This window comes from Dama dama, chromosome 23 (genome assembly GCF_033118175.1).
Source record: "Dama dama isolate Ldn47 chromosome 23, ASM3311817v1, whole genome shotgun sequence".
Taxonomy (NCBI): domain Eukaryota; kingdom Metazoa; phylum Chordata; class Mammalia; order Artiodactyla; family Cervidae; genus Dama; species Dama dama.
The window spans coordinates 50,096,966-50,106,855 of record NC_083703.1 but is presented as its reverse complement, the minus strand read 5'-3'; the positions used below and the strand labels follow the sequence as shown (position 1 = coordinate 50,106,855).

At 40.8% G+C, this 9,890-nt stretch overlaps 1 pseudogene; it reads left to right on the top strand.

Annotated features, from left to right (window-relative positions):
• The first annotated feature begins 230 nt into the window (after positions 1-230).
• Positions 231-1,530, top strand: LOC133044386 (splicing factor 45-like; annotated as a pseudogene).
• The last annotated feature ends 8,360 nt before the right edge of the window (positions 1,531-9,890 follow it).

Below are 9,890 nucleotides of genomic sequence, written 5' to 3'. Positions count from 1 at the left end.
CCAGGGATCGAACCCAGGTCTCCTGCATTGTAGGCAGACACTTTACCATCTGAGCTACCAGGGAAGCCCATGACAGTGTATAAAAAACCAAAGAGATAGCCTCCAGAGGGGTCAAGCCATTGAGGGCTGACAATGATTGCCGAGCCCAGCCACAATGCAGCATGTTGGGCCTTGTGCACACCCGTGGTGCCAGAAGCATCCGCCAGGCTTGCTTGCACTGAACTGAGAAGATGTCCCTGTACAGCAACCTGCTAGTGGAGACTAGTGACTCAAAGACAGAATGCTGGCCCAAATACTTCAAACTTCTGCATTCTCAGCACCAGGTGAAGAAGGCAGCCCTCACTCAAACCAAGAGCCAGAGGACAAAACAAAGTACAATCCTTGCTTCAGCAATCAACCTGAATCAAAGTGGCTTTTCATGAGCAACAGATTGTGGACCCCCCCACCACACGTGACCATGGGCATCAAGGACCCTGTTCCCAGCCGGTTTTCTGCAGGATAAGTTTTGATCCCCTTAGCTGATGTATAGGATCCCATGTTTCCTAACGATTATAAGAAAGTAGTGAAGCACCAAAGGGAAGAGCAACAGAGACAGCAGGAACCGGAAAGACAGAAGGAAACAGAAGAGAGAGAAAAGAGGCATAAATAGACATGAAGCTAGTGGGTTTTCCAGGTGCACCAGATCCAGATTCTCTTGAAGATGTAGATTATGAGTGAGAGAGGAAGAAAAGAAGTAAGGCCAGAGCCACCATCACACCCCACCATGTCTCTTGTGGAGGACAGAGTTACCCCAAGACTTCCCTTATGAAGAGGATTTACCACCTCGCTCACAGTCTTCCGAAGTTTCTATCCCTCCCACAGTGTACAAGGAACAAGACAGACTGCGATCCCCGACGACCGGTCTTGGCAACTCTTTCCTTGCCAAGGTCGGGGGCAGGGTAGTACATAAATTCATGCAGAAGTAAGACTTTTGGGAAGGCCAGTGTATCAGGAAGCAAGAGCAGGGTCTGAGCACAGCGCCGAAGGTGGAGAAGACTAGTAAGTGGGGCGGCAATCATCGTGGGCCAAGCCACTGAGAAAGAGGCAGCCAAGAAGTTGAATTGAAATCCACTAGCTAAAATACTTGCCTGGAGAATCCCAGGGATGGGGGAGCCTAGTGGGCTGCCATCTATGGTGTCGCACAGAGTCAGACACGACTGAAGCGACTTAGCAGCAGCAGCAACAGCTAAAATACATGTGTCCTACCAAAGTGATCTGACTCAGGAACAGGATTGGTGCAGGAGAGGTTGATGAAGACTTGGAAGTTAAAAGCAAGGAAGAGTGTGAAAAATATGGCAAAGTTGGAAAAAGTGTGATATTTGAAATTCCTGATGGCCCTGTTGATGAAGCAGTGTGAACATATTTAGAATTCAACAGGGTTGAGGCAGCAATTAAAACTGTTGTTGATCTGAATGGGAAGAATTTTGGTGGCCAGGTGGTCAAAGCATGTTTAATTTGGATAAATTCAGGGTCTTGGATTTGGCAGAATAAGTTTGATTTTAAAAACTAGAGGCTGAGTCATCTCCAGCAATCCTTATGATAATTAGTAGTGACCATTCTTTATCATATCTGTTTTAAATGAAGGTATTCTAGACTGTTTTCTTTCCAGATGATGATTGAGAAGCTAATTTAAAAAAAATGGTACCAGTTACAAAGACAGTAACAGAACTTAGCTGTTTTTGAGGTTTTTGTTTTTAACCTTTTCTTCAGAGTGTGCTTGTAGTTGTTGCTGACTCTATGAAACCGCACGGACTGCAGCATGCCAGGCATCACTGTCCTTCATCTCCCCAGTGCTTGCTCAAAATCATGTCCATTGAGTCGGTGATGCCATCAAAACATCTCATCCTCTGTCGTCCCCTTCTCCTCCTGCCCTCAATTTTTCCCAGCATCAGGGTCTTTTCCAATGAGTCAGTCCTTCACATCAGGTGGCCAAAGTATTAGAGTTTCAGCTTCAACATCAGTCCTTCCAATGAATATTCAGGACTGATTTCCTTTAGAATTGACTGGTTTGATCTCCTTGCAGTCCAACGGACTCTCAAGTGTCTTCTCCGTCACCACAGTTCAAAAGCATCAATCCTCTGGTGCGCAGCCTTCTTTATGGTCCAACTCTCACATCCATACATGATTGGAAAAACCATAGCTTTGACTATACAGACCTTTGTCGGCAAAGGTCTCTGTTTTTTAATATGTTGTCTAGGTTTGTCATAGCTTTTATTCTAAGGAATAAGCGTCTTTTAATTTAATGGCTGCAGTATCTTCAGTGATTCTGGAACCCAAGAAAATAAAGTCTCTCACTGTTCCCATTGTTTCCTCATCTATTTGTTGTGAAGTGATGGAACCAGAGGATATGATCTTCATTTTTTGAACGCTGAGTTTTAAGACAGCTTTTTCACTCTTCTCTTTTACTTTCATCAAGAGGCTCTGTAGTTCCTCTTTGCTTTTTGCATAAGGGTGGTGTCATCTGCATATCTGAGGTTATTGATATTTCTCCCTGCAGTCTTGATTCCAACTTGTGCTTCATCCAGCCCAGCATTTTGCATGAAGTACTCTGAATATAAATTAAATAAGCAGGGTGATAGTATACAGCCTAGAAGTACTCCTTTCCCAATTTTGAACCAGTTCATTGTTCTATGTCTGGTTCTAACTGTTGCTTCTTGACCTGCATACAGGTTTCTCAGGAGGCAGGTAAGATGGTCTGGTATTCTCATCTCTTCAAGAATTTTCCACAGTTTGTTGTGACCCACATAGTCAAAGGCTTTATCATAGTCAATGAAGCAGAAGTAGATATTTTTCTGGAATTCTCTTGCTTTTTCTATGATCCAATGAATGTTGGCAATTTAATCTCTGGCTCCTCTGCCTTTTCTAAATTCAGCGTGAATATCTGGAAGTCCACCATTCATGTACTGTCGAAGCCTAGCTTGAAGAACTTTGAGCATTGCTTTGCTAGCATGTGAAATGAGTGCAGTTGTGTAGTAATTTGAACATTCTTTGGCATTGCCTTTCTTTAGGATTGGAATGAAAACTGCCTTTTTAAAGTCCTGTGGCCACTGTTAAGTTCTAAAAATGTGCTGGCATATTGAGAGCAGCACTTTCACAGCATCATCTTTTAGGATTTGAAATAGCTCAGCTGGAATTCCACCACATCCACTAGCTTTGTTCATAGTGATGCTTCCTAAGGCCCACTTGACTTCACACTCCAAGATGTCTGACTCTTGGTGAGTGGTCATACCATCATGGTTGTCTGGGTCCTTAAGATCTTTTTTTGTATAGTTCTTCTGGAGCGTGTTGAATGTCTCTATAATTTTATTCAGACAACTTCAAAACTTGGAAAAACTGTTGCAGCTGTTGGTGCATAGCATACTGCTATTGATCTTTTTATATAAATAAATAAATCTATAGGTCTTCCCTAATGGCTCGCAATGAGTCGGGCAAGACTGAGTGACTGAACTGAACTGATGGCTCAGTCAGTAAAGAGTCTTCCTGGAATGTGGGAGACCTGGGTTCAATCCCTGGGTCAGGGAGATCCCCTGGAGTAGGAAATGGCAACCCACTCCAGTATTCTTGCCTGGAGAATTCCATGGACAATGGAGTCTGGTGGGTTACAGTGCATGAATCCATCTCTCTCTCTGTATATATATATATATATATATATATATGTGTGTGTGTGTGTGTGTGTGTGTGTGTGTGTGTGTGTGTGTGTATGTATAAATATATTGCGGGGAGCCGGCACATGAGATCCCACCCATGACAAGGTCATGAGGGAGAAAACCTGACGGGCAAGGTGGATCAGGTTTTCAGGGGTTTCAAAAAGGCCAGCTCACGAGATCCCACCCATGACAAGGTCATGAGGAGAAAGCCTGACAGGCAAGGCAGATCAGGTTTTCAGGGATTCTGAAAAGCTGCCCCCAGCACTCACCTTAAAGATGGTATCTGTCTTTCTGATGCCTGCCTCAATAGACTACTCCCTAATTTCTGTGATACAGGCAGAAGGCCTTCCCAGATCTCTTCCCAAATAAGAATCAATTTAGAACTTTAATCAATAAGTTTCCCAGGTGGTGGTATTTTATGAGATTACCCAGGGTGAAAGGAGTGTTTTAATTTAAACTCCTTTGCTGGTAGTTTGTTAGCCAAATGCATTTATGTCCTTGGTACTAATATGCATGATTGCTTATAATACCCTAATCATAAAATAACATAAAGAACCTGATCATATAAAGGCCCTAATAGACATAGAGCCCTTCAAGGGGTGAGGAAGCCCTATTAGAAAACAAAGAAAAATTATTCTAAAAGTAGCTATTGGGTTAACATTTGCTTGCTGTGTTTTTGCTCTTAATGTGCTAAGGTTGTGTTATAGAACCCATTGTTAATATAGTTATAGATCTAGAAAAATAAGAGCTTAGCCCTAGTGTGGTAACAATGAAATGGTTGTTAATTGTCACCCAGGAGTGCTAGGCAGAGGCTGCCTCACCAAAGTCGCAGAGTCAGTGTGGGGTAAAGTTCTTAGATAAACGCAACTAACAACTTCTGCAGAAGGATTAATTTTTGTGTTAACAAGGTTATACTTCTACTCTGTACTGTTGCCCTATGAGACTGCTACCTTTCAGTTAAGGTCACCATAGAAACAGAAAATAGGTTTACACTCACCTGACTTGCATAAAATGTTAATAGGCCCCAAGGCCAGAAGATAATGTACAAGACCCTCATAAACAGGGTGTATGCAGAAAACACCCTGGTTTTGTGAAGGACAAGCTGATGTAATGTTAAACTATCCTCCCCTCAGAAATGTACTAACTTAGGGTATAAAAGCTATGGTAAAAAATAAAGCATTGCCAGACTCTGCCAGACTCTGCTGCACCCCCCGTCTGGTCACTCTCTCTCTCTCTCTCTCTCTCTCTCTCTCTCCCTCCTCGCAGACTTGGCCCTATCAAGGCTGGTCTCACGTGTCTTCTCTTGCCGACATCATTCATCCTGAGGGTACCCCCTGGATCCTGCTGGGGCTGGACCCCGGCAATATATAATATGCATTTTTATAAACTTTAGCTGTGTCAGCTTGGCATTGTACAGAAATTAATAGTCAAGTTGGTCTAGAAAGGTTAAACATAATTTTCTCTATTTGTAAAGAGGTAACTCACTGAATAAGGCTTCTCAGGTGGCTCAGATGATAAAGAGTCTGCCTGCAATGTGGGAGACTCAGCTTAGATCACTGGGTTGGGAAGATCTTCTGGAGAAGAAAATGGCAATCCAATCCAGTATTCTTGCTTGGACAATTCCATGGACAGAAGAGCCTGGTGAGTTTCCATGGGGTTGCAAAAAATCAGACATGACTGAGCTGCTAACACACACAGCTCACTGTAAATGTAAGGTTTTATCTACACAGGCTTGATTACAAAAACTAGAGCATTCTCTAAATTTAAAAAAAAAAAAAAATCAGAGACTTCACTTTCCCAACAAAGATCCATATAGCCAAAGCCATGGTTTTTCCAGTAGTCACATACAGATATGAGAGTTGGACCATAAATGAAGGCCGGGTGCCAAAGAATTGATGCTTTTGAACAGTGGTGCTGGAGAAGACTCCTGAGAGTCACTTGGACCGCAAGGAGATCAAACCAATCAATCCTAAAGGAAATCAATTCTGAATATTCATTGAAAGGATGGATGCTGAAGCTGAAGCTCTAATATTTTGGCCACCTGATGAAAAGCCGACTCGTCGGAAAAGACTGTGATGCTGGAAAAGATTGAAGGCAGGACAAGAATGGGGCAGCAGTGGCTGAGATGGTTAGATAGCATCACCAACTCAATGGATATGAATTTGAGCAAACTCCAGGAGATAATGAAGGGCAAAAGAGACTGGTACGCTACAGTCCATGGGGTCACCAAGAGTCGGACATGATTTGGGGACTGAACAACAACAAAGCAACAAAATTTCATCTCTTAATGGAGGGAATAGGAATTCTAGAAGAACATGTAGCACTGGAGATAATAATTTAGTCATCTTTGGAAAATACTACTGCCACAGACACCAGTGGGCTTAACTGACATAGAAAGGATTCAGACGGAGGCAACTAGATAGATAGATAGAATTCAGTTAAATCAGGTGCATGACAGCAACTGAAGATCTGCCTGTAGTGATGCCCCTGGGTTGAGCCTCCACTCAAGATGGGTTCCCCTCCTGATATCCATTCAGTAGGAAGAGTTGACAGAAGCAAGCAGTTAGAGATTGTTCTATTCACAGGGTCAATTACATCTAGTACAGCCCCAAGCAAAGTTTGTGAAAGGAAAGAAAAGAGAGAAGAAGAACACAGAAAGAAGGTGTGTGAGAGAGGGATACATAGGAAAGAGAAGTGGGAGGGAAGAGGAGAGGACAGATAATGCCAAGGAACTCTCTTCCTTCTGGTATTTCATCTCCCTCCGGGTTCCTTCAATTCTGCCTGAGTTATCAGAACAGTCTCAGCACACAACAGCTTAATAGAGCACCGACTCACAACTATTTTTTCTGAGAGACATAGACATACTATTTTTAAGTATAACCACGTATCTCATTTTTTATATTCTTTCCTTTTTTTCCACTAGCGTGTAACTGAGTCTGTGTTTCTTTTCCCCTTCACCTAGGTTTACCTGCTGAGAGTCAATTGAAAATGAAGAGCACTAAATACAGAGGGGTATTAGTTAATTTATTTTTATCCACTCTCTCTCATGCCCTAACTTGATTTCTTTCCACATTAAAGGTCATGAAACCTCACTGTTAAGATGACTTTCTAAAAGGACTTTAAGGAGTTAACTTATTTCTCTGTCTTTAAAAAAAAATGAAAGAGCAGAATTATTTCTACCTTGGAAGCTTGAAATAATTCACCAGTAAAATTCTCGTGGCCTGAGATTTTGGGAAGGATACTTTTGCTAGATTTCTTATTTTCTAACTTATTAATTTATTAAAAATTTTTAAAGCCATTCTCCATTTATTTCTATAAAAGTTTAGTATCCCCCCTAAGTATTTATGATGAGATTAAAGATAATTAGTGGCTTTCTAATGCCAAGACTCATCTCTTTTTGAATTTTCTAATACTCTTCACCGTAGCATTTTAAGACATACATATTTGTCTATAATTTTTAAAGGGGAGAAACAGTAAAGTTTATTTTTAACTGACAGGTTGAATGAAAAAAAAAATGGGCTTTACCCTTGGATTGTCCTTGTTTGTAGTCTGCATATCAGGAAAATGAGGCAGGCCAAGCTGATGGGTCTGCTGATCATGACTTTGGCAGTGTAGAACCTGGCACATAGAGTATCCCTGTTGAGCAAACTCATTTGTTGTAAATATTTAGACAGAAATGGGCTTTACAGCAGCCACATCTGAAGACCCACAAGTCTGAATGTTATACAAGGAACGTGTTCTGTTTTGGGCTTTGATTAATGTCTAAAAGAGAGAAATCCAATCGACTCTTGTCATATTCATGTTAATTAATAGCTTGCAGTATCTGTGCATCAAATGTGAGTGTGGATACCTGTTAGTTCATTTACCACAGGGGCTGGGCTTAGCAGATGGGAAAAATATTATTTTAGCTTATTTTTAATGACATTACAATTTATTTTTATCTTATGCTCTTTGGTGTGCATGAAAGGAGACTGCCACCTCTGCGTTGTGGACGAGTGTCAATGATTTGGACAGATTAATTTACAGCATAGTTGAGAACCAGAGGGGATTGCTGGGCCAGAACTCACCTTTTGGTACAGCATTGACATAAACTACAATTTAACTCCATTTTCCAGGCCTGGAAGACCATACTTGGATAATTCTATGTCAAGTGGAATATCAGCTGTACTTTCTCTTAATCATGGAAAGTAGAAATAAATATATAGATTTGCTTCCATACATCTCTGTATATGTGTCTGATGTATAAATCTGACTCACCTCAGTGGTGATATTTGTAACTGACTTTTCAAATGCTGGAAGCAACCGAGACATCTTGAATGATGTAAAAGCACATCTATATTTTCAGCAATGATACCTGAGCTATAGAACATCATTTTTAAAAAAATGAATAGCAGATCAATATTAGCATTATGATTTGTATGTTAATCAATGCTAAAGACTCAGAGACGGCAATGGCAACCCACTCCAGTATTCTCACCTGGAGAGTTCCAGGGACGGAGGAGCCAGGTGGGCTGCCCTCTATGGGTCGCACAGAGTCGGACACGACTGATGTGGCTTAGCAGCAGCAGCAGCGTTGCTGAAGACTAGGCAGAGAATACCAATTGTGGAAATGGTATAGTGCAAGATTTCTTCTGAAGTATTCCACACACATTATACTTTGCAGAGAGCAGGTTTGGCTTAAAAGTAACAGGATTTTTTGTTTGCTGTTTCAAAGGGCTATCTGTTGTATTACCCAGTGCTTTGCTGTTTTCTCATAGTTGAAATAATTAAGATAATTTGCAGGCCCTGGTTTGCTCATTTTGCCTAGTTACCTTGATGCTATGGTCTGTTATATCTACGGGGGAGAACAGTTACTCAATCTGAACATCTGGAATCCATCATGTATAGTAAAAAAACAAGATGTATTCTTAGCTTTAAGCCAAATTCAGATAAAACTGATGGGTGGAACCAATATGTATAGGCGAGAAAGACTAATACTTGAAATGTATTTTGTGATTAGGAGATCACAGGGGAGCTTTTGTTCTATTTCATTTTTAATTTATTTTATTTTACTGTATTTTAATTTATGACATAGCAATCAGAATCTAATTGAAGGCAAACACATCCTATTTGGGCCAGAGTCAGAGCATTAGAAGTGAAGAAAGAACCTACATTTCTCAACTCTCTACTCAAAGACTTTTCTTGCTATAATCCCTTGATTGACTTCAGCATGTATACTTTCCTGAAGAGTCGCTGATAGTACTGGGACTAGTTGCAGAGAGGATCTGCCAGGTATTATGGGTATGTGTTTCTCCCACCCATGTCTTCTCTCCTGCCTCTGCAAGAAAGTGAAGTTTCATTGGAATCCGAGATTCATTTTGGTTTATTTTCATCAGAAATGTGTATGAAATCCAAAGCACACAAACTTCATTTTTAACAATGTAAGTCACCCTTGTGTTTATACATGTTTTTTTGTCCTTAACCTTTTCCTTTTTTAATTTTAAGAACATCTGTCCCCACTGCAACTTCACTCTGATCAGGAAATTCAATTACAAAGATAGAAACACATATAACAGGTGAAGCAAAAATACAGCAGCTCCATTACTTAACACTGGATAGTCAAATGATTCCCAGATGAACAACAGGCCCTACCTTCAGCTAAAAACTAGCTCACCTGGTACAGAGAAAGGAACAGTTGATAGATCAAAGAGGTGGTAGAGATAACAGAGAGTAAGTGATGTGGACATGGACTATATTAAGAGCATAAAAATGCAGTTTGACCCAAGAGTTTTTCCTAGTTATGCGTTGATGAGGAGACACAGGGAAAATGATGTCAAATTAAAAGAAAAATCCTTTTGGCAAATTTAAACTTCATCTCCATCATTTCTCTCTTAATCTGTTACCCAGATATGCACTTAAAATAGGAATGCGGGCCTACTGGGGCATGAAATAGTTGAGAACTATTCAACAATGAGGAGAATCAGGGAAATCTCTTTAGAAGGACCCTTTGGAATTTAAGCAAGTTGAACTTGAATAGCCACGGATAATTTACCATGATCCTTAAACCCGGAGGAGAATTTTTATTATGAGAACTTGACTCTGTACTAAGGTTATCATCCTTTTTAGAAATCGATAACTGTAGAAGTTATGTTGTGAGATAAGGTAAGAATGAGTATTCTTCGTGCCTCTAAGGGATTAGGGTAAGTAAGAAAGAGGTTAGGGATG